Source organism: Rhipicephalus sanguineus, chromosome 2 (genome assembly GCF_013339695.2).
Source record: "Rhipicephalus sanguineus isolate Rsan-2018 chromosome 2, BIME_Rsan_1.4, whole genome shotgun sequence".
Taxonomy (NCBI): Eukaryota; Metazoa; Arthropoda; class Arachnida; order Ixodida; family Ixodidae; genus Rhipicephalus; species Rhipicephalus sanguineus.
Window position 1 is genome coordinate 159,116,567 of NC_051177.1, and position 26,229 is coordinate 159,142,795.

At 44.9% G+C, this 26,229-nt stretch overlaps 2 long non-coding RNA genes across 2 annotated transcripts in view; both read left to right on the plus strand.

Moving 5' to 3' along the window:
- The window catches only part of LOC119381355 (uncharacterized), a 241,711-nt gene that overhangs the window by 15,843 nt on the left and 199,639 nt on the right, over positions 1-26,229 (plus strand). The gene's annotated exons all lie outside the window — the stretch shown is intronic.
- Positions 5,793-20,294, plus strand: LOC119381356 (uncharacterized). Its single transcript, XR_005181401.2, has 3 exons — positions 5,793-5,916; positions 14,679-14,790; positions 20,173-20,294. It is a non-coding gene; the product is annotated as an uncharacterized LOC119381356 (long non-coding RNA).

Genomic DNA, 26,229 nt, shown 5'->3' on the forward strand with positions numbered 1-26,229 from the left:
CGTGAAACGTGCGTGCGTTCTCCATCATAAGGGACAAGTATAAGCACTACATAACATCTCAGCGCTGGGTGTTGGTAATACCCACGTTGCTGTTGGCAGCGTTTCCCAGCCGTAAACAACTGGCTATATAACACTTATGCGGCTCTTCAACATATATGTGTGCGAATATAATTTATACGCATCTTTAGCGTCACTTGGCAACATTTCGCTTCCTGCCGCACGCTTCGCATAACATCTACTACCACGGTACGTGGGACCTCCCGGATGTTTTTCAAAGAATCTATTCTGCCGACTTCCTTGAAAAAAAGTGTCAAAATTTGCTGAAGTCATTCTCAATTTTGTTCTGCAGATTTTAAAAAGGAATTTCCTTTTGAAGGTAGTGTCTCACAAGGTGTTAAACTATAGCTTCTTCCAGAGGCCATTAGGCTGTTTGATAAACAAATTCTTTTTGAGGCGTCTTTCGCCGATGATGTTACCACACCGGCAGGTAGCGCTCCTACTTGCGATGCTGTTACTAAGCTTCTTTTTCATCCCCCCTGGAAGTCGTCACTGTCTTCATTTTTGAAAGCAAAACTTCACGATAATAACAACTCGCTTACCCGACTCGATACCATTTCCTTGTAATCTGAATGAAGCAACGCAACTTGAGGTCTCGTTCCTTTTTGTTTGAAAAGAAAACCAGCAGATAATGAAGCCAAGAAACGCATAGCGGACGTTCAAAGTACTGCTTTGAACAGAAAACCAGTTGAAGCCTGCCGGAAAAACTTTGGCATGTACAAATGTGTCGAAGAAACTATCCTCATCATGAATGAATATGTGCCACAGAAATTGCGCAAATATCACTGCTCATGGCTGCTCCAATAAAATAAAGAAATGTGGGCGAAAAGATAACTTTCCGCGTAATCCGAAGGTTGCCGGTTCGGTCCCTGCTGAAGGCAACTTGTCTTTTCGTTCTTTTTACTTTCTTCACATCTATCTCACAATTACCACAATACACTTATAACAGTACAATTAACGTCTATTATACCTTATTTGGCTTCATTATCTCGTTGTTTTCATTAAGACTTCTTATAGTCTGGCTCGTTAAAGTGAGACAACCGTGGCATCTGCGCTCGGACGCTTATACGATCACGGTTGAGTTTTAACGCCGAGCGGCGGCGGTGACCACATGCACGCTCTATATAGAACTCAGCCGGCCAACGAAGGAGTGACTGACCACCTTCGCGCAACGTCGGTGGAGAAGTAGCAGGAACTAAGAACATCACCTGAGCAGTAGAGAGCTCAATGCCTATATTATTTGGCATTACAAAAAAGCGTAAATTTTGTTGCTGAATCTGTAGCGAGTTAAAGAACTCCGCTGAGGGTAATAACTTTGCCCTGTTCTTGCAGTATTCCCGCTACAGGAAAGAGCAAGATGATGGATGCAGAAAAAAGATAGAGGGACAGCCTTTGTGTAAAGCATTTTATGTAGCATCATGCGCCAGTGTTCCAACGTATGTTTGCTGTGGTAGACTCAGAGATTCTCCGACGCATGCAAAGGACAAGGATGAAGTGGGGAGTGTGTAAGGGATAGGAATGGTCAGGCGCCTGTGTTTCTTTTTCAATATTTCTTTTTTGTTTTTTTTTTGTGAATATTTTACATAAAGTAAGTTTCCGATTAATGTTTCTTCAGAAACGCAGTAATTTCCGCCAAAGCTATTGTGTTTCTTTTCTAACATAGTCGACCGCATCCGTCAAGTTCTTTCTAATCATTATCTCATCGTCTTATAATTTATAAGTTGCTTTTTTGTATTACTCACTAGGATAGCCATCTTTTATTAGCTTTTATTAGACACGATTTTCTGGTAAGCACTTACTGCAATTATTCTATTAGCGCTTATTACACATACCTGTAGCTGACGTAAGTACTAAGTACGCATGCAATGTCATGAGGAAGTGCCACATCATTATCGCACACGACTACTATCCATACATATTCATTTTTCCAATGCCATCGGTGACCGACATTTCAGGCAGATGCAATGATTTTTTCTTAACAATTGGGCATCTATTAATTAGGCACTATTCAATTCTGCTATTTCTGGTAGAACTGTTCATTAATTCGCGAAAGTAGTAAAGCTCTGACATTTTTTTATTTGTTTCTTGGGTGACGCCGCTCCAGCAGTCAGCAATAAATAGCGAGCGTAGACCAGTGTTAGGCATACAGCATTCCGTGTACGGAACGCTACTGTAGGTAAGTATGATCGGTCTCGTTTTCAGCAATGGCGTTTTCATTAGGTGACATTTTTTTGACGCTCAGTTGATAGGCTTTTGCTCTGTCTCGTTCCACCAGTTCCTTTTTTTGTCATTTGGTGTTCTCTGCTAATCGTAAATCTTATAAGTCGCATGTATCTTTTTGCATTATCCCAAATAAATGCTGACTTTTTCTTTCCAAAAGAAGTAAACTTTGAAAGCTTTCTCATCTATTTTGTATGGTAGAAAGAGCCCACTTAATTGAATATTACAGAACCAAAGATGACTGCACATTATTGGTGCAATTACAAAAGATACCCCTTCAGAGTCACATTTCTGAACAATATGCTACGGAGATTTTTTAACACATGGTGCACGTCTACTATTATGGGAGTTTTAAACCAGTTTCTGTAAGCGCAGTAAACTCTTATGAATAATATTTCTCCAGCATTCAGAGAACGACTGGTTTGGATGTTATTGCTGTTATTGCTCTGTTCCATTAAGTTTGACCTCACACACCGGGATAGGTGCTCCGTCATGAATGGAAATGCACTGCAGAAACTGCGGGAAAAAAAATCAGCAACATTGAAGAGCCATTTTGTTGTACCTCTACTTCTCTTCTGCGTTGATAGATAGAAAACCCGTCGATCCAGCTCGGAATGCTTGGCTTAAGGCAAAAAAACGCCAGGCCTGCGCTGAAACCGCAGCACAGTCACAGCGAAAGCTGGAAGAGTGGCATTTCTAAAGCACCGTTGTAAGCTCTCTTGGGACTAATAATACAAGTTCACTAGCAAGGTACCCACTACGCCATAAATCACAAGTTTTGTGAAGTTCGGAAGCACCTACTAAGCCATTATCCGTCATTTTGCGGAGAAGCGAGGCACTAGGTACACGTCTTTAAGCATTATGTGCACTTTGTTGACGCGAAGACTGATGACATTGAAGAAATGTGGCTCAACCCTTTGTAATGGGTTTGAAGCTTTAAGCGGCCCACCAGTTATGTAATTTGCATTAGGTGACGCCCGGTCGCTATGCCCCTCTCCCGCCATGCGGTATAACATACGTTGATGTGGGAGAGAGAGGTGGGGGGGCGAAGAACTTTGCTGGGATTCCGAGGAAATGGATCATGCGCTTATGGGCTTCCTTGGCAACTAATACAAGTGAACTTGCGAGGAACCCACTACGCTATAAATCATTGTAATTTTTGAGAAGTAGGAAAGCAGGCATTATGCCATTTTTCGCCATTCTACGGAGAGCCGTGGTACCTGCTAAACGCATGTAAGTTATTATGCGCACTTTGTTGATGCTGTGCCTGATGACGATGAAGAACTATGGCGGAGCCCCGTGTAATGGGTTGGAGGCATTGAACAACCTTCTCGTTGCGCAATTCGCATTCTGTGACGTCTGATTACAGAATTCGCGTTGTGCTACGCTTGGTGTTTATTTTAGCCTTCTACCACGTTATATTGCATATGTTAATGTGGTTCCTTCCCGACATGAAGCCTGTATAGGACCTTTTTGCAAAGCAGTTTCAAGCACCGGCATGGTTCAGAGGTTGAATACAGGGCTCCCACGCAGAGGGCCCAGGTTCGAACGTCGTTGTATCCTGGAATTTTTTACTTATTACGTGTTTTTTCTTATTTCGAGCGGTAGTGGTTACGGACACCGGCGTCGGCGGCGGACAACTACGGCGCCCAAAACGGCCGGTGAAATGATCTCATAACAGCTCTAGCTGTAAAAGAATTGCAGCATAGTATTACTCGCTCACTTATTCGCATGAAAACAATTCCCACAAGGTGTAGGATCTGTCATTTTTTTCAGTTTTTTTTTTCTTTACGCAATACTCTGTCCGAACGTTTTTCTTCCGTTATGCCGAAGAATGGAAATTCATCCAAGTGCTTAGCAGTGCAACAGTGCAGTTAATACAAGCAATAACGACGGTCATGCGTTCACATCCAGGTAAGAGTGAAACGTTGAAAGGTAAATTAAACGTGATCTCGATGAAACATCACACTGCAGACTCTTAAACAGCCGCTAGCTGACACGCCCACAATATAGAAAGCATGAAATATTGGAAAACACGTGACCGCCTCACACTCGAGGGCCGCATATCACTGATATGCTGAGCGCCGGCTTTTTGCGCTCAGATTAGGTGTGCTCGCAGTGGTTTTTACAAAACGTCTCCATCTAAAGCTTTTAAAACCAACTTCGGAGGTTGTCGAACACAGCTTCATAGAAAACAGGCGGCCTGCTCCGCTCTTGTGGCGCAATCATCGCAGGGCGGCTGCTGAAATGTTGTTATGTGCATGCTCTTTGTCATCATTCTATGTTGCACTCCGTCTTCCTGAAACAGTGATTTAAGCTTCATATTTGATCTCCCAGTTGCGTTTAAAAAGCTTTTTTTTGTATAAGCATTGCGCTTGATTGACGGCCTGAGTGAAACGTATGTTGAGTCAGATCACATGTGCTTACAAAAGTTGTTATGGTGTGTTGACGGAAACACACTCGGGAACCCTACTAGTAAGGTAAAAAAGCATACTCTTTAAAGGGTTCCTGACAGCCTCTGAAGACACAAATAACGAGCGCGGTAATTTCAAGTGGCGTCTTCGTCTTTTGAGTAAAATGCATGACGCCAGCAATCCGTTGAAGTGAAGTCATGAGGAAATTAGCTCTCGATTGACCAATATACCAGGGATAACAGTCGTGACATACCTCCTGAATGCAGCCGTGCGTTGTCTCCCACGGTTATCACGCGATAACAGGCGATTTCACTACGTGTCGTGCGTTTTTAACTGCGCATGCGGAGCTAATAGCGTGTAGCCGAAAAGCATCAAATCTTGATAGGTTAAATGCTTAGGGCTTGCATTGTCCACGTGTTTGGTGAAGGAATGAGTGGCGAGGCATAGTGCTCCTAGGAAGAGTAGTGAAGGCGCGAAGGAAGTCGCTTTTCGTCTTAGAACTCGAAATAGTTGAAGGGCCCTATAATGGACGAACTTGCGCCTAGACATGGCAGGAAGCGTGGGAGTCGAGAGGGCAAAGCCTGATCGACACGTAAAATGGCTGTGTTGCATGTGTTGACGTTACGTTCCTAAGTATATGGACACACTCCTTCTATACTATGGCGCTTTTGAGCAATACTATTGAGGAACTATGGTTTGGTTATGGTTCGTGCAGTTTCAAATATACAAGGTTATAAGCACGGCAGAGAGAGCCGCATTATAGCCTACGGTCCTTTACATCGATAAAGCCATACATTCCGCTGACAGATGAGGTCGTGACATTTGCTGCACGTGGAATAATGCATCCGCTCCTGCTTACTCCAATTTTAAACAAGTTATTTGTTTTCTTATTGCACCATATGCATTATACACACTTGCAGATGATCTGACAATAAAAAGATCCTCATATCTGCTCAAATAGTTTCTAAATTTTTCTAAGTGAAGCATATTTCATGCACGGAACGCTACTTCTGTTAATGTGAATATTCTCTGTGTTGGACCTTGTGAACCTATTTGCCGCATTTGTTTTCATGTGCGTATTGTGTTTTTTTCTACAGGTTGTGGACCCAGCACCCGACACCGAATACAATGAAGTACTCGCTCTTCATGCTTGTAACGCTGGTTATTGCATTGGGCTTGCAGAATGTGAAAGGCTGCGATAAGAAGAGTCTTCTGATTGGCAATAGTGAGACAGCCTCAGTTCTGCCTTCAATTATTTCAGTTTCTGTGAACGATAACGCACTGAAACATGAAAATACCTTATCTGCGCAGCAATTTTAGAGGAACATGAGAGTCTTCGTCGGCGAAACTGAAAGATTTCATTTACAGGCTTCAATGGGCGTGGGCTGGCAGCTACTACTTACTTCATCGCTTATGAAGGTTGATGCAACCCGGATTGCACCTACAAAGCATGACATGTTACGTGATGAAAGTTTATTTTGAAATCCACTAGTTAGCCGTTTTGCAACTTTTCACGTAGAGTGGTCCCAGGCTGAAACGAGGCATTTTAGAGCTCAGTAATGCACCGACCTTCGTTTACATCGTTTTCAGATTATGTCGTTTTGGTGTCGTTCCGACTCGGACAGTTATATCCGAGAATAACATCTACCTTACCGGCGAGGTTCTTAGCGGCCTGGTCGTTTATCGAGAGCTGGGGTTCTCGAGCTTTCTGGAGTAGGGGAACCCCAGCTGCTTTTGCAGAGTGCTGCAGAACCTCAAACTTTTTCTTTAGCATGAAGACAATCGAAAGCGAGGTGGAGGTGATACGCACGCAACCACAGTATCACTACTGCTCGCGTTGGCCTGTTCTCTTTTCTTTAATATCGAAGGCCGTCACCGTTGATGCAGAACTCCCGACAATGCATAGTGTTGCAATCCCCCCCCCCCCCCCGCGCCGAACACATTGCTTACGCTGCGCTGCGCTTCAGGCACAGCGCAGCATAAGTAATGTGTTCACGCAAACGAAGTGCCGGACTAAGAGGCCTGTTTCATTTTTGCAAAGCAAAAAGAAAGGAGGCATGCCGGTCGCACAGCGAAATGGCCGTCGACCGATACACCGGCCGTGAAGCTAAGCTTATACGCCCGTGAAGCCCACATCTTGGGCGAAGCGACGCTTCTTACGCGCATCAAAGCGCTCGTTGCGCGTTTTGATTACAAAACCGATACAGCCTAGTGCCAAATCACCATGTATGAAAACTATGCCACAGGAACGCCGACTCACCATGAGCGACGAATAAAGCACCAAGGCGCCCGTCAATGTCGCTTGAACGGGTTTGAACGGCCGTGAGCACGAATTACCAGCGCTCCGCGCGTTCTGTCAGCAGGGGACCTCAAATCATGCAAGTTCCATGGCACGCACTAGACGAGTATTTAGTGCTACCACGCGGATCTCTCGCAACCCGCAGAAACCCAATGAACGGATGCGGCGTGCGATGGCTTCGTTACATACAAAATGCAATGAAAATTTCCTTGTCTAAATAAGTAAATTAGTTGCTAACGGGCGTAAAACGGGAGCGGGTTGCGTTCGTTCTGGCCGCTCGCGGATCCCTAAGGTGTTCTTCACGTAACCCATGGGTTCCGCGGAACCCACATTGAGAACTCATGATGGTCTAGAAAAATTGGGCATAGAAGTCGTTATACTAAACTTTTTGTTGTCGCGTTTCGATTCGTGAGCACTGTACTTGTGGAAATGTATACCAGACCTATAGCGTTATCGTTACCACCATTAGAACGAAGCTTGCCAATTAACTCACATACCTCATTACCTAAGAATGATATGATGAATTATCTCTATCTCAGAACACTCAACATGAGAAGAAGCAGGTTTCAGCCCGCTTATCCACGGCAAATAGTTTTTTTTTTTATTTCCTATGGCTAAATCCTTAGAAATCCTGTTTCACTATCTCTCAGTGTCGGAGAAGTGTAAACAATTTATATCAAATGGAGAGCAATCAGTTGCCCACGTATGACGAAGTCTAAGCCGTACAATGAACTAAAATGCCATTCAAATACACACGATAGGGGAGTTTAGGCAACGCGGAACAATTGTCTTTACGATGGTGCTCTTCCGGGTTTTCCAGCAATTTTTTTTTTCAGACATTGCTGCCGTTTAGAAATCTTAGCGCGGCAACGCTAAATTCTTCGTCATGGGAATGGTGAATATACTCAGAATGTATTTACTGAGACCCGAAAACAAACCTAGAACGTGTGCTGGACTTATAGTTGTAATTAGCAGCCTTGGTGGCAGCCATTGTTTTCAGATATTTTTATGAGTATTAGAGAAGGAGTACTTCATGGTGAAGCGTAGACAGTTGAGCAACTGACTGAAGTGAGCTTAGAACATTTAAATCACTCTTGTCTCGGTTTGCTCTGAGGCAGTGAAGAAATCTTCTCCTTTTTGAACTTTTTTCGGGCTGCTATTATGGTCTGACAAATCCAGATAATTCGCGGGTGCTGCTGTGACCAGCAATTGACTCAGACGACGGAAGATATGCCAAGAAAGTTTTAAAATTAGGCAGCTAATTACTACATAGATTCTGCTTGCATACTTCTCCTAGTGGATAGAGGAATTCTTAGAACATCAGGTATGCCCGGTTGCTCGAGCACTTTTGCGGAATTTCGATGTTTCCTCTACGTTGCCAGCCACTCTGCGACGAATTTTTATGGCTTCAGTCAAGCGCTATCACTATTTAACGGGAAAGTCTTTTATGCCGGGGTCCACCGAGATGTATTTCCGTCACGGAAATACGTCAGCAAAATGCACGCCACCAGATGGCAAAGCAAGAAAATTACTAAACGAAAAACTTCCGCTGGCGGGAGTCGAACCCAAGACCTCTCGCACCGCGACGATAGCTGGCGGGCGTTTAGTCCCCTACACTAGCGTCGAACACCTTAAGGAAACTCCACGGACGCGCCTTTTATCGTTTCCCGTCGCCGTCGGGAAACGGTAGAGTGAAGTAATGCGTGGCCTCCGCGATTAGCTCCGGCAACACGGTGATGCTACTGCACCATACTGGGGCCGTACAATTTGGCGTGTTTCTTAAAGGAGAAGTGCAATTTCGCCGATGCCCTAATACACCGCGAGGTGCCGGCTCTTGCCCTAACCTCGCTCATAGCATCCATCCTTATTTAAAGATAGCTCTCGGATGCTCGCATGGCTGTCACACCGTGTTTGCCGATCGCCCTGTGAGAAATCACGGCTAAAAGGGGAAGACAGGGTGCGCGTGCGGTGCTGTATGTGCCAAACATCAATATGCATCGTGCCAGCTCTCGTATATCAATGTACAGCAGATATTACACTACTACTGCGAGAACACGCTTCACTTTCGCGTTATACCGATTTCTATGAAGGAAGGATTAACCATGCTTTTTTTTTCAGTGACTTGATTGCGGTAGCGAACCTTTCTTATTATTTGCCCCATTCGCGCTTTAATCACCCCCGTTCCCACTTGTCGTTACCATTCACTGCGATCGCCCCCTCATTTATATGAGTCGACATCATCTGTACTTACTACTGCCAAAATAATTACGTGGGGTAGCTATATGTGCGTTAATACCTGGCGCAACATCCGCCACCGCTGAACCTCCATGCCACGTTTTTTATGAATAAGAAGGTTAGTGCACAGTTCAAGGCAGAAACATCTATGGAATGAACACTACTGACCTCGGCAATAGGAGAGGTCAGTAATACAAAAATGATTATTTCATTAGACAGCAAACTGACCCAAAATGGCAGCTCAATTTTATACAGCGTTATGCTTCTTCGCAGTAGACGAAAGTTCTATTTAATCTTATTTCTTGGCTGCATATTAAGAAGGAGGCATAAATGAAAAGCCTAGATGATGAACGTTAGCGCTGTCGTGTGGTCGTGACTGAAAAGAATGTAGTATCCAAAAGTGTTAAAGTACAAGTATTTCGTGGGCCAAATTGTGCAAAGCAAAACAAAGTGTTCGCATTATACCAAAAGCAGCGAAAACACTCGCAGGCTGCCGAACGTATCCTTAGGGCAAAATTGCTGTGCTCTTCGTGTGTGCATCATCAAACATTCGCGAAGGTGCGAATACTTGAACGTGCGGCTTTCAGGACACGGTGAGACTCATCGCATTTTAACGCGAAACTGTTTTATGCCCTGGTGCGCCAAGACTTCACTGTCGTATTTCCGTCACGGATATGACGTTAGTAATAGGCACACTAGCGGATAATCAAGAAAAAAAAATAGAAGAAAAAGCTCCACCGCCGGGAATCAAACCCAGTAACTCTGGATCAGCGACGATAGGCTCCCGGTGCTCTACCAACTACCCCACTGACGCACATGGACGAGGTTCAACAAACATTCCCTATATATTTCACACATTCTCTCTCGCATGGAGCTCTCAGCTGGTGGGGCACGGCGGAGCAGGGCTGTGCTGCCGCCTGTGAGCGATGAAGGGAAGTAAAGTGTTGCGTCTGAAACTAGCGAGCGGCGATTGGGAGCGATTTGGCGACGACGCAGTTAGTGCGTTTCGACGCCCGCGATGGGCGCTGCCGACCTACCATCAAGGAGTCGCCCTACACGAAGTTACGTTCTTTGCATTTCGCTTCGTGTTAGCGGGTAACGGCAAGTTGTGGGAGTAGTGCAGCTTCCACATGCACCAATAGTGTTTCTCCGCCGTTTACTGCTTCGAGTGTGATCATCATCATCATCATCATCATCATCATCATCATCAGCCTGTCTACGCCCACTGCAGGGCAAAGGCCTCTCCCATGTTCCGCCAATCAACCCGGTCCTGTGCTTTCTGCTGCCACGTAATACCTGCAAACTTCTTAATCTCATCTACCCACCTAATTTTCTGTCTCCCCCTCACGCGTTTGCCATCTCTTGGAATCCAGTCAGTTACCCTTAATGACCACCGGTTATCCTGCCGACGTGCTACGTGCCCGGCCCATATCCATTTCTTCTTCTTGATTTCAACTATGATGTCCTTAACCCCCGTTTGTTCCCTGACCAACTCTGCTCTCTTCCTGTCTCTTAAGGTTACACCTATCATTTTCCTTTCCATCGCTCGCTGCGTCGTCCTCAATTTAAGTTGAACCCTCTTTGTAAGTCTCCAGGTTTCTGCTCCGTAGGTAAGTACCGGTAAGATGCAGCTGTTATATACCTTCCTCTTGAGGGATAGTGGTAGATTACCAGTCATGATTTGATAATGCTTCCCGAATGAGCCCCAACCCATCCTTATTCTTCTAGTTATTTCACTCTCATGGTTCGGCTCCGCGGTTACTACCTGTCCTAAGTAGACGTACTCCTTTACAACTTCCAGTGTCTCGCCACCTATCGCAAAGCGCTTTTCTCTGCCAAGATTGTTCCACATTACTTTAGTTTTATGCATATTAATTTTCAGACCTACTCTTCTACTTTCTGTATCCAGTTCAGTAATCATGAGCTGCAATTCGTCTCCCGCGTTACTCATCAATGCAATGTCGTCAGTGAATCGTAGGTTACTGAGATACTCTCCATTAACTCTTATCCCTAACCCTTCCCAATCTAGGGCCCTGAAAACCTCCTGTAAACACGCGGTGAATAACATTGGAGAGATCGTGTCTCCCTGCCGTACGCCCTTCTTTATTGGGATTCTGTCGCTTTCTTTATGGAGGACTATAGTGGCTGTGGATCCGCTGTAGATTTCTTCCATTATGTTTATATAGGCTTCGTCGATGCCTTGATTCCGCAGTGCCTGCATGACTGCTGATGTCTCCACCGAATCAAATGCCTTCTCGTAATCTATGAAGGCTATGTATAGGGGTTGGTTGTATTCCACGCATTTCTCTATCACCTGATTGATAGTATGAATATGGTCTATTGTTGAGAATCCTGTACGAAATCCTGCCTGGTCCCTTGGTTGATTGAACTCTAATGTCGTATTAATTCTGTTAGCAATTACTTTTGTAAATAGCTTGTAGACAACGGACAGTAAGCTTATGGGCCTGTAATTTTTCAGGTCCTTGACGTCCCCTTTCTTATGGATCAAGATGATGTTGGCATTCTTCCAAGATTCTGGTATCCTCCCCGTCGAGAGGCACTTCGTATACAGGGTGGCCAGTTTCTCTAACATAATCTCTCCACCGTCCTTCAACAGGTCTGATGTTACCTGATCCTCACCAGCTGCTTTGCCTCCTTGCATTCCCTTTAGGGCTTTCTTTACTTCTCCTGTCAATACTGGTGGGATGTCATATTCCTCTGCGCTATTACTCCTCCTTACGTTATCATCCTGAATGCCTCGGCTGCTGTAAAGATCCCTGTAGAACTCTTCCGCTACCTCAACTATTCTATCCATATTGTTTGTGACCTTGCCTTTCTTGTCCCTTATTGCATACATCTGATTTTTGCCTATGCACAGTTTTGTCTTCATAGCTTTGAGGCTTCTTCCGTTCTTTAGAGCATGCTCAATTCTCTCCATATTATACTTTCTTATGTCGGCTACTTTACGCCTATTGATTAACTTCGAAAGCTCCGCCAGCTCTATTTTGTCTGTTGCATTTGAGGCTTTCATAGCTTGACGTTTCCTAATGAGGTTTTTCGTCTCTTGGGATAGCTTACCAGTGTCCTGTCTAACGACTGTACCCCCGACTTCCACTGCACACTCCTTGATGATACTAGTCAGATTATCATTTATTGCGTCAACGCTAAGGTCGGTTTCCTCGGTTAAAGCCGCGTACCTATTCTGAAGTGAAACTCTGAATTCCTGAACTTTCCCTCTCAGAGCTAGTTCATTAATCGGCTTCTTGCGTATCAGTTTCTGCTGTTCCTTCCTCACGTCAAGTTGAATTCTAGATCTTACCATTCTATGGTCACTGCTTCTGATCTTGTTTAATACTTCCACATCCTGTACAATGCCCGGGTGGCCGCACATTATGAAGTCTATTTCATTTTTAGTTTCGCCATTAGGACTCCCCCACGTCCACTTACGAGTAGCCCGTTTTCTGTAGAAGGTATTCAAGATGCGTAAATTATTGCGTTCTGCAAACTCTACTAGTAACTCCCCTCTGGCGTTTCTAGAGCCGATGCCATATTCCCCAACTGCATGATCTCCAGCCTGCTTCTTGCCTACCTTTGCATTAAAGTCGCCCATCAGTACAGTATACTGTGTCTTTACCTTACTTATTGCTGATTCTACGTCTTCGTAGAAGCGTTCAACCATTTGATCATCATGGCTGGATGTAGGCGCGTAGGCCTGTACCACCTTCATCTTGTACCTCTTATTAAACCTAATTACGATACATATCACCCTCTCATTAATGCTATAGTATTCCTCTATATTGCCAGCTATATCTTTATGAATAAGGAACCCCACTCCTAGTTCTCTTCTGTCAGCTAAGCCACGATAGCATAGGACGTGTCCGTTTTTCAGCACTGTATAAGCCTCCTGTGGCCTCCTAACCTCACTGAGCCCTATTACATCCCATTTAACACCCTCTAATTCCTCGAATAGTACAGCTAGACTCGCCTCACTAGATAAAGTTCTAGCGTTATACGTAGCCAAATTCAGGTTCCAATGGCGGCCTGTCCGTACCCAGAGATTCTTAGCACCCTCTGCTGCGTCGCAGGTCTGACCGCCGCCTTGGTCAGTTGCTTCGCAGCCGCTGGGACTGAGGGCCGAGGGTTAATTGGTGTATTCATGTGGGAGGTAGTGGCCAAGTACTACACCAGGGTGGCCAATCCTGCTCTGGTGAGGGAGTGCATTGCTGGCTGTGGTCGCCAGTGAGGCTGCACCCCAGGCCTTTTTTCACAATTCCATCACCACGCGGATTTTTTTTTTTTTTTAATCCGGTTGGGAATTGTCCGGCACCGGGATTCGAACCACGGACCTCTTGCATGCGAAGCTGATGCTCTACCACTACGCCATCGCTGCAAATTATATCGAGTGTGATAACCCCGACTAAAAAAACTGCAGCAATAAGCGCCGCACAAATGCAAGGATGCCGACGGGTGAATGTCGTGCCTTCCTGGAGTGACACAGAGGCCAACGGGACGTCGAACGCATTCGCGCGTTCTCGGTTCAAGGTACGAAAATCTGCCTCCCATGTAGCTGAAGCGCAGTGTGGTGGTGTATGCATAGGCACAGGTGCAGGTTACCCAATTACTCGTGAGCGTACACCGTGCCGTGTCTCTCCTCAATTAACAACGATTTGAATAAGTGCAGACTGAGTACCAGTGTTTACTATGTGCTTGCTGATGCCTTCTTTGCGCAGGACTTCCGATATGATGTGTACAAGTATGTTAACAACTTCAGCTACCACGATGGTTAAATCATGATCATGAGCGTCAGTCGTCACGATGATGCGCCACTAGGAGCCAACGAGGGTGCATCCACGTAAAATGGTGCTATAGCTGCCAAACAACAATATACATTGTACAGGCCCTCACAGATCAACGCACAATAAACAATAAACTAGTTCTGTGAAGATGCGTTTCATTTTCGTGTTATACCAATTCCTATGACGGATGTCTCAGCCGTTCCTTTTTAGCTGGTAAAGCGCTGCCACAGTGAAATAAAACACGGTTGTCAGTATTGAGTGTAATGTAGGCGCGCGTCTCGAAATAAACTTCTGGGGAAGGTGCATGAAACATCAAAACTTATTTTTGAGGAATATAACATTGTACGCACAGTTGCAAATTCCATAGGCACCCTGTTGTGTAGTGTAACGATTTTTGAAGCATTTTGCCTAGAGCACAGCATAAGCATCAGTTGTGTGTTTTTTTAAAGTTGCACCACACGCATGATTACAAGTGGACTTGTCCGCTTCCTTCTCTCTTTTACGGATCTGCCCTGTGCTGTTGTTGTGGTCCACAATATGCCTCTGAAACGATATTCAGCCGTATTCATTGACAGTGCACTGATTCCTTCGCCATGATCTGTGGGTTCGAGTGCGCTCAAGCTATGTCTATTTATTAGTGTTATTTTACCTTCACAGCTGGCTGCCTTCTGGGCGCTGTTCCCATACTACCAGGGCAGACCTTGGAACTCAGGTGCCCCTGTGCGAACGTTTCGTGTCATGACGGTCTCAAGCGCATAATTGTTTCATGGTAAGTAGAAATTTTGAATGCATCGTGACCAACCGAAAAATAGATTGCTTGAGTTCCGGTGCCACTAGCTCCGATTTACTTTTGTAATTCGGAGATATAAAGCTATTTGGGCGTATAAAAACTGCTTATGGTCACCCCCGCTTCTTGTTTTATTAGATGTATTCGGGTTTGACCCGCAAGGACGGTTAGCGACCCTCGACGCAGACCGCGCCGCAGTGTTTCAGAAGATTCGCGATTGTAGTAGGTCATTTTGGTAAGATTGCGCGCAGGACGCGAATAGTCAAGATTATTCCAGAGCTTGCGCGAACGCCAATGATAAGGATGGAAATTTCGATCCGTGATGTGAAGACGGCGCGTCCCAGCGATGATCAGTTTATCAACGGCCGACGCTCTGTTCGCCGCTATCAGTGTATAGTCAGTAACACATGACAACCCACGCGAAAGAATGGTTGAAGAGATGTAAATTCTATCCAGACGTGCATGAGAAAGTCCTTGAATATGCGTGTACGAACAACTCCCTCTGTGTGAGGCTTCAATATCCACAAGTCCCGCAATTTCAGTGATCTCAGCCAACACCTCGCCGCTCTTGTCCCTGCGAGAACTTTGCCCTACACGGTCATTATCATCACAAACACAGTTAAAGTCGCCCATAAGCACTGTCTCTCTATCACAATGTAGCAGGGGAGCCATACTTTCAAAGAAAGCAACTCGTCTACCTATGTCATTAAATGCATAAATATTCACGAAACGCCATGAAACACCATGCAGCAAAAAATCACAACGTATAAACCGTCCTTCAGTGTCAACCTCATACCTGAAGGCGGAATAAGGGAGATTATTCTTAAGTAACAAAAGACAACCTGCCGACAAACCCACAGAATGTGACACACATATGTTATAATCATGCTGAAAGAGCCTTAGGGCCCTTTCAGTCTCGTCATCACTCTCAAGCTTTGTCTCCTGAACTGCGACAAAGTCGAAACGCTTGCCTGTAAGCAGTCGACGAAGTTGCATTTGTTTCTGCCGAGACCTAAACCATCGTAGATTTAAGGTCGCGAAGGTGAGCTGCATGGACGCCATGATGACTAGACACCGCTTTTCTATTCCAAGCTGTCAGGCGTGGAGGGTGAGGGAGAAACCTCTCTTGCACTGCCACCAGGCCGTCTGGACCTTGATCGTCGATGCTTTTCTTTGTGTTGAGACGGTCGGCGACCACGTGATTGCTTTGGCACGCTGATGTCAATTTCCTCAGAGGACACAGATGCGTAGGAGGCGCGGCGTTTGGGAACTGCTGTGTCCATTTTAGTGGACACCTCAAGAGCAGGTACGGGAGCATTACCTTGGCTCTGTCGCTGGTCAGGAGCACTGCTCGCAGCGACGACAGCATGTGCCGTGATGTCCTTGTTGTTGGCTGACTTGACGTTCAGAGACGCCACATCAGCACATAGTGGCTGCTTCTCACTCCGACACGCAGTTGCCTCGCATCTCTCGGACACGGAGGTGCTCTCGGATAACGTAACGCTGGTTGTTGACGCGTCCGCTGGTACCGACGTATTCATTGTGCTTATGTCCATAGCGTTAACTGTTGGAAGGTCACCTTTCGCATCAATGACCTCCGTAGCATCCATTATGTGCTCTTTAACGGCATCCTCTTGAGGCCGGGTTCGGTGCCTTAGCTTATCTGCATAAGACACCACACACTCATCCGCAGAATGTCCAAAGCGGCGACAGTTTTCACAACGAGGCGTCCGGCAATGCCGACGTATGTGGCCAACTCTGTTGCAACGGAGGCACAGAGGTGGCCTCCCAGGAATCAATAGAAGACTCTGTACACCGCAGACAGTAAGCACATGTGGAATTTCCGCAACAGTGACTCCATCGGCTAACGAGAGCACAACGTCACGGTTAAGGGTCTTCATGTCCTCCATGTCCGCTACACGCCAACTTTCTCTGCTTACTGAAGTCACTTTTCCAAAAGGTTGAAGTGCTTCACGTATATAAATGTGCTCCAATCGTTCTGGAAGCCACAAGAGCTTCATCTTGACCTCTGCCGGCTCCGGGTCTATGACGATGCAGCGGCGGTTTTTAACCATCACTTCACTGAGGGCAACGAGTTTGGCCTTTGCAAACGCCGACTTGCAGGTAACTATCCAGACAAGCGACATCTGGCACTGTCCAATTGAACTTACACCGTTTAGCCAATACACCGTTTAGCCAATACACCGTTTGGCTTCAGCTATGTATGTCTCATACTGGAGACAGACGCGATCCTCACATCCTACTAAAATTTGCGTAGTTATTAAACGCAAACAAACTGCTGCCGGTAATGAATGGCACGTCAATAATGGCAACAGCGCTAACTTTTTTTTAGAATTCACAACGTAACTCCAAAGAAATATGTCAAGTCGAGCAAAGAGCGCGAGTATAGTCAACCGGGTGTTACTGCGAAGTTTTAATAGCCGTTTCTTGCTTTTTCTAAAGTACGACATGTGCAGAGGCTTTCTGTCGACTCTAATCTCATTCGATAAATACGCGCGTACAATTGATTGCGTATTGCGTGGTTTTTTTTTTTTTCGCGCGCAACGTACAGCGCAGCCGTGCCAGCGCACTGATCTGACGCAGTATCATTAGCTACAACTGCATAACAGCTGGGCCAAAGCAAGTGCAATGCGCGGGAAAAATATGCTATCATATTGGTTCAGTAAGGTGTACGAATTGACAAGTCTATGTTCTCGCATACGTGTCAGAGAAGCGCCGGTGAGTGCGACCGGCGGCGTTTGGTGACCGGAGGCGTTTGCTGGAAGCGCGTCGCATCTATGCTCATCGCTTCTTGAGCGTACACGTACACAAGAAAAAAAAAAACGCTTCATTTAGGTTAGCCGATGCCACAGGTGTGCTGTAAAGTCATTCGTACTCACCGGAATCGTGTATACTGAAACCAGAAGCGCCAATAACACGTAGACGGACTCGGTCGCTACGCTATGCCTAAACGTTGGTGGCAATCATGGTGGTAGAATATGATGGTGGTACTCGTACTTGGTGGGGTTTGTCTCGACGCAGGCCGAAGGTAAAGATTTGTGCATTTTTTCTTTGCATGCATTTTCACTATTACCTTAAAGTGCCGCTGAGGTAAGTGAGTGTGCAAGAATTGCCAGAGTTGCGTTTCAAGCGTGGCGGTATGAAGCGGAGGCTGTTTTCTGGTCTCTCCGCTGGAAGGACTCATTTACTTCTCGGCAAATGCGCAGCGATGTAACACAGTTACTGTCGCTGTTCACACCAACACTTTTAGACTTGTAAACATCAAAATGCAGCAGCACATCGCGGATGTAAACCTGATAAGTACGTGAGTAAATTGTAAACATTCATGGCTGCTGTGCTCCAGAAAACTTGTGGCGCTTATTGGCGCCGCATGAATAAAAAAAAATAGTGCTGGAAAGCTTAATGATCCGCGTTGGCTTTTTTGAACTGCATATATTTCTGCACATTCAAGAGGAAAACATTAGAACTCACAGCGACTTCACATAATGTCACGTTCACATCCATCATGCCACCGTCACACACCATGCTTCCATCCTGCCACCGTCATCCAGCTTGTTCACCAAGTCAACCACCAAAACATGTTTTGCTCGCCACCATCAGCCAGCATTTTCCACTTAACACCAAAAGAAGCTCGCCACCACCACCACCATCCGCCACCATTTTTTCCACTCTCGCCATCATCAGCCATTATGACCACCACAGCTTCCACCACATCCACTATTCCTTCCAACTTGTCCACTATTGTTTCCACCATGTCCACCAAGGTTACCAGCATCCACCAACCCACGATTTTCAATAGGGAGTGTGTATGCTGTAGTTGACGGTACATTTCCGGGTCACAAATTCGGCCAAATAAAGAGTTCAGTTTACACCCGGGCTGCTGGATTCGTCGAAGTCACGACCCTGTCCCATCTGCTGGAGGTGCTGTTCGTTCGTGTTCCGGACGCCCCCGCCAAGCCGTGAAGACAGCCAAATTCGTGTCGAAGACACCGACACCATCACGGACAGTCGAGCCAGCTGCAAACTGAAAGGACTGCCCCCTAGTACGGACCCCTACCGGTCAAGCTAAAAGTCACGATGACGAAGACAACTGGCACGGTGTCGGCCGCGGTGTCCCCAGTAGCGATCGTGATGGATCGCTACAGGGAACTCTGCCGTAACATTATATCTGACAAAGATCACTATTTGCCATAATAAAACGACCAGTTGCAGCAGGAAAGAAAGCTGAGTGTTCAAGATAGAAGCAACGTCGCATGCTCGGATTTATTTTGTTCTCCAGCGCTTTTCTAAACCAGCCGTTTTCTCAACCGTTTCTCGACCTCCAGCCGTTTTCTCAACTGGGCCATTACGTGCGTCTCACTGCGACGCATATTAAGAGAAAAATACAGTAAGGCAGCCTTTAACAGCGGTGTTTGACGCGCTCCATAAACATAATCGAAATGTAAATTATTGTTTACACAGAATGATATCAGTGTACATAAATTTAAAAATCAGAACCATTTCATAACATCAGAAAATTTCGGGACCAATATTTCTTTACCGATATCTAAAATAGGAAGCCCTACCAAAATATGGTGGAAAAAGCGGGCACCACATATATATTTTGTCATGACGTTAAATGCATTTAGAATAAAACATGAAGCGAAACAATACAGCGTAATGTAAAGCAACACAACTTCGCGCTGTAGTTAGGCATTATATTCATCGTGAAAAATTATTTCTCCGGAAAACGTAAAAGCCAATAACATTATATCTACTGAGCAACCGGAGGAAATGTTTCATACATATTTCGCAGCCTCGTATCACTACGCGTGTGGGCGAAATTATTAGACCCCATATCAAAACCACATTTATTCTTGCGATTCATTTATTGCAAGTGTAAGGTACATGACTATTTCAGGGGAAAAATTAGTGTAGAACGTGCGCGTCGCACTCTTTGAAGGTACGAAGCCCACGGCGTGAACAGAGCAGGTGCGCTTCATTCTTTATATCCTATGTTATTCATCAAGATCACACCAACATTGAGATGAACAGCAATCTCCGCCGCAAAGGACTCTGGACAAATGTTATCTTAATAATAAACATGTTCTTCGCTTTTAAGCACATATGTACGTAAAAAGTGCAAAAATAAAAAAATTACACCCCTTATTACGTTGATTACCTATGGATCTGTATATATAGCGTTCAGATACGCAACAAGAAAAGGTGCATTCTCTATGCGAATGCTAGAAAAAAAGTAGCCAGAATTAAAGCTGGACGACCTTTTACGTAAGAAGTAAGATTAGATATGAAGTTCACAAGAGCTTATTTGATTAATTTTTGTGATTTCCTTATTCATTGCAGGTGTACACCTTCTGAACAGCTACGAGTCATTACGAGAGCAGAGTAATAGCAAAGCGCAGATATCTAAGTTGAAGATGCGGTTGCATGTTGAGGTATCCTTGTGTAATAGATAGCAGGAAATGTATGCACAGTTTTTCTCGGCTAGCTTAAATTGTTGATGAAAATAAACTATGTACTTTATCATTTGTAAAGTTGTATTTTGTGTCCACATTTGTATTTGACATACTTAATGAACGTTTAGGGCCACCTTCATATTGCAATGCGTGTCTATTTCTGTATACCTATAGATCAAGTCTCACCCACAGCAAACTGCTACCTTCACTGGTAACAGGACGCGCCACAATATTTGGGCAACTTCGCGATAGTTTTAGCCCATTCTAGTTAGCCTATTCTGATAAGACTGCATGTACGACCACAGTAGTTGAGTTTATTCCGGAGCTAATGCGAGCGCAAGCAATAACGGTTCAATATTCGATCCCACGTGCATATATGACCGCGTGTTACGACCATCGCATTATCTGATGATCGCGGACAGCACTCGCATCCATCGTTACAATTCGATTGCTACCCGCTTGTACAGTGAGTGCACTGGATATTTTGGGCCCTAGGTTGCCCAATAAATAGCTTCGTCTTTAACAGTCTGACTGCAAGCTTCGTCGAGGCCGCAGCAATGTGGAAATATGAACGTTGAGAGAACGTGTGTGAGAATAAAAAATGACTTTTGAAACGCATACAGTGCTAGTCCTACTCAATTTGAAATTCGGTCAGCGGAAGAAATATTTGAGAGGCGTGATGTATTTATTTATCAGACATTCTTTTATTGATGTGTGCCGCTGCACAAAATACATTGCGAGGTATTTGCCTATAGACAAAAAGCGCAGCGACAGAATTCATGGAACACGATATTCGTACAAAAGCAAGGCTTTGGTGCAGTACATGTGCTGATTTAGGTGCTTGAAATATGATTTATATAGCATCAAGCAGCGCTATAAGAAAGCCATAAATATATTTCTATTGCCAGCATGAATAATATTAGTAATAATATCTGGGGTTCAACTTCCAAAAAACCACGATACGAGTATGAGGGAGGCCGTAGGGGTGGGCTCCGGAAGTTTCGATCACCTGGTTTTCTTTAACGTGCACCTAAATCTAAGTACACGGGCCTCAAACATTGTCGCCACCACCCAAAATGCAGCAGCTGCGCCGGGGATTCGATCCCGCGAAGTTAGGGCCAGCAGTCGAGCGCCATAACAACTGGACCACCGTGGCGGGGCGCCACCATAATTCAGACGCTCATTCGCCAACTCACTATACACATCATTGCCACCTAATGCTGTGGTGAGTGGACTTTGGATTGGGCAAAGGGAGAGGAGACTTGTAGGTGCAAACGTTGCCTCCCAAGTGGTGGATTAGGCTGTCCGGTGCCTGAATACTCTTCCTGCAGCAGTCCTTGTCTAGCTACAGCCAGATACATACCAGATAATACCAGATAATACAGATACATACCAGATAATACAGCCAGATACATACGAGATAAAACCTATGGCCGGAGCAGCAAGCTTGCGGCACGCGGCGCTGCGTTTTTCCCGAGCGCACCGATACGGAGAGTGCGAAGCACATCCCATTTTCCAAAACAGGGGTAGCCGGCCGATATCACTCCAACAAGGAGCTTTTTTTGGGGGAACTGCAGTAAAGATACGGTTGCTCGCAACTTCAGCGAAAAAAGAAACACAAAAGGAATATCGTGTTTACAGCTACATCTGGCGGTAAGCAATGAACAAGCGTTTCTTTAAGATATGGAGTTCCGGATGGGCCAACAGCAAAATGGGCTGCTTTCCGACTGTCCGCCGGCCACCCCTGCTTTGCAAAGTGGAATGAACTTGACAATCTCGCTATCGGCGTGCTCGTGAACAACAGCGCCGCGTGTCGCAATTTCGCGGCTCCGGCCACTGCTCACTTGTGCTAATCTTTTTTCCGTTGAAACTGTCCTTTTCCACAAAACGACGCTGGCGACAATGAAATCGGTAACGTCCTTCTACAGCATGACAGCATTTTGCTAGGCTGTCGCGTCTCGAAGCTGCGCACTAACAGCTGCGGGAGAGTGCTTGAAAAAAAAGCAGGAATATCTCGCTGTGACTTAGTCAATGCAAAAATTTCGACCATAGCTTTATGGAGGGCGTTTCACTGAAGCTACTTACCATCACGCTTTACGCTGTCTGTTTTAGCTGAAAAAAATGTCCGGATGCCTCGTTCGTGAGGCATCCAGGTTGCAAGAGTAAACTTTTGACGCTGTGTATATGCATCGGTAGAACTCACGTGTCGTTACCCAATCGGTGAAATCGGGGCAAGCGGAGCTTGGCTAATGCATACCTGACGTGCTACTTCCCTTTCCTTATTTATTTATTTCTATCGAACCCTGTTCCCTTCTAACTGTTTCATTCCTCCATGACGGTATTTTTATTATCATCCACGTACTCAGCACCACAACACTTTAATTTCTGCAGGAAAGAACGACGATCAAGCGTTCATATCCAGGCAACAATGAACTGTGGCGAGGTGAAATGACAAGTTATAAGATAAATTACGCAAGAGATGAGATCGTCGAATCACCGGTCATTGTTGGCCGAAAGACCGACAATCGGGAGAGCTTCGTTTATTAGAAAACGGTGCATAGAAATACACACTTGACAGCGCACTTGTTATGCGCTCTCGGACGCTGGATTTTTTCTTTTCACACTTGCGAAGGCAGCAACAATTGTGAGGCAATACAAGCTTCGCTTGCAAACACATAAAGTAGCCCGCGCTTTCTCACCTTGCGTTCGAAACATTTCATCTCCGAGCACGCACATAATTCACGTGATTACGACGCTACATCTTCGATAATTTATCACTGCTCGTAGGTTTTCACCAGCTGTCTTCCAATCACTGCGATAAATTAGGCTCGGGTCAACGTGATTACGTATTCTGTGATGGGATAACGAAACACATATGCGGCTGTAGGACTCTTTGCGACTATTGCAGGCCAGTTCGCACTTACATTTTTTAGCAATAACTTCATCTTCGAGATCAATAAACAGCTTCAGTCTCACTTGCTAGGCGTTCAGCAGGCTCTAATTAATAAATAGTGAGCCTCAATTGGTAGCTTTTATAAGACGTACTTTATTTTTTTTTGTTACAACATAGCACATATATAAAAAATATCTGGTTATATTCTTACACAAATCGCGTTGATTAATTTACCAAGCTGACATTTCCTCCGGAGTTCTGCAAATCGTGCCGTTGTTCCATGGTTTACATGTTGTTAGAGTGAGAGTTCCATTGGATAGTACGTGCTGCAGCCAAAGGAGCAAATATATGTAACAAAACAAAGATAATATTCTCACAAGTTGTTCATATTTGCATATATGAACCAAAAAATCGTAACGATCTAACCACTACGATAACTTCTGATATATTCAGGCAGCCTTACAACATCCTAGAAGTGTATTATCTGCCTTTTCGCAAGACGACACATCCTAAGCGCAGTTGCACTAGCGCACTTACAAAACAGTAGGCAAGACAAAATGTAACAAAAGAACATAGAAAACAATGAGAGGATGCACAGAAAAATTGTTACAGAAACGACAAAAAATAACACAATGTCAGATGCACATAAACCGGAAAAACGATGAAGCACTCATGATAGTAATTAGCTAATATGACATGACTTGGTTTATTTCTGAAATTTTGGGGAAGTGTATGCTGAATTTTTTCATAACAGAGAATCAATTATGGTTTTGCGAAGTCACCCAAAGGGCACGTACTGCCGCAAAGCTCCACCGTCGATATTCTTCCTTGTTTATGACAAGGTGGAAAAAATTGTACGTTTTGAGGAGGTTTGACACTTCGTAGTGCTTCACGATGATACCCACCACTTTTTCACCATGCGGACGCTTTTACTTCCCAGAAATGCAATATTGCTGAGACAACAGAACATCGTTTCTGCATATTCTCGATATATGCTGTGCAAGAGCAGTCGCTGACAAACATTCAGTTTTTGTCAATAATAAATGCGACAAATGCGAGCGTTTCTCAGCGAACCTAAGAAACATTTAGTTTTTCTATCTATCTATCTATCTATCTATCTATCTATCTATCTATCTATCTATCTATCTATCTATCTATCTATCTATCTATCTATCTATCTATCTATCTATCTATCTAATTACCTATCTATCTATCTATCTATCTATCTATCTATCTATCTATCTATCTATCTATCTATCTATCTATCTATCTATCTATCTATCTCTATTTTTTATGTACAGAAATCCTCGTGTGATGTTGGTCTGCTAGGTAACATTTGCGAAGCTTTCAAACAATTTTTGCATGCGAACCGACTGGATAAAAGAAAAACGTTTGGCCATTTATATTTTATCTTTGCTCTCATCAATCTTACAACCGAAAAGTATCGACTGCGCTTTTATGACCATTCCACTTCTCGCTGAGAAGCAGGGAGAAAATTTGTTTTTGCCGGACCTCCGATTATTTAAACTGCAACAAATAAATATATCTCTCACTGATAATTTGATTGGGGACATTCCAGGAAAAGGTAAAATTTTATTCTTACGCATTTTTTATAGGGGCACGGGCTCTCCTATGCTATCGTAGTCTCACGCAGCTTGGCGTAACGCTGGCAAAGCCACGTATAGCATAGCCATCTGTAGCAAATCGTGCACGCGCTCACGCCAAGGAGAAGTGTTCTTCCTCTTGTTGTACGAGCGCCTTAATCATGATATCAAGTGCGGAGCACTTTAAGGGCCCATGCTGTCGTATGTTGTCGTCGCTTGGCGTAACGCAAGCAAAACCACGTATCAAAATAGAAAAAAAGGATGCAAGCAAGAAATAGAAAGAGAGGGAAAGAAAAAAGAAGTAGGAATAAAAATAGAAATAAATAAAAGTATACAAAGAAAAGAAGACAGAAAACGTTGAAAAAAGGAAAAAGAAAGAGCAAAGAACGCTGCCGAGCTCCCCACTTTCTTTAGGCTTGCTTGCTACCACTAGTGTGAAGCTGCCTTTTTAAATGCGAAGCATTTCTTAGCGAACCTCACACACTTTGGCCGTTTCTTTCTACGTATCTATCTATCTAGCCGCCTACGTCTAGGAGCTCTCCTGGTTGTCTCTATAACCTGTAATATACCAAAATTGGTATAGCAGAGGATCAGCGTATGACGAACACGATTCACTGGTCATGACATGAATAACGCAAAATACATGTCCCGTACGTCATGAAACCCTTTCTCTCTGTCACCTGTGGCACATGCCCGTATAGCAGAGTACATGTTGTGCGGGTATGTGCCAGAGGTGATACAGAGTCTCAACCAACACAGTAACCGGAAAACACACATTGCCAGGCAAGGAAAGGGATACTAATAATAATTGTTGGGCTTTTATGTACCAAAACCACGATATGATTGTGAGAGCCGCCGTAGTGGAGAGCTCCGGAAATTTTGACCATCGGGCATTCTTTAACGTGTACCGAGATCGCACACTACACGGGCCTCTATCATTTTGCCTCCATCGACATGTCACCTCCGCGACCGGGATCGCACCCGCGACCTTCTGGTCAGCAGCCGGGCACCGTACCGCTACACCACCGCGGCAGACGCAAGGAAAGTCAGGAAGCTGAAGACAGAACACCCCTGGTAGACGCTCAACTACCATCCACTCGTCCACGTGGTCCGCAACGTGGAGCACTTGGATTACGCCGAAACCGGTGTCAATGCTTCCTACAATAAATCTGCTCAAAGAACCAGGTCTTTCATCATTACTGGTAATATCAACATTAATTTATCCAGGCCCGACCACGCTGGGTTCTTATACTGCGTGAAAGACAGCTTGGATGTGGACAGGGCGTCAAAAGACCTCGCTGCCACGTCCACGACAGGAGGCATCATAGTTCATTTCATCGTAAGAGGAATCCAGGATTTCCATCAGCTGCACCTCGCACTTCACTGCACTTAGACTCCTCATAGCCGAGATCACGAACGGATCCGATTAACAAGTGTGGTCCAGCTG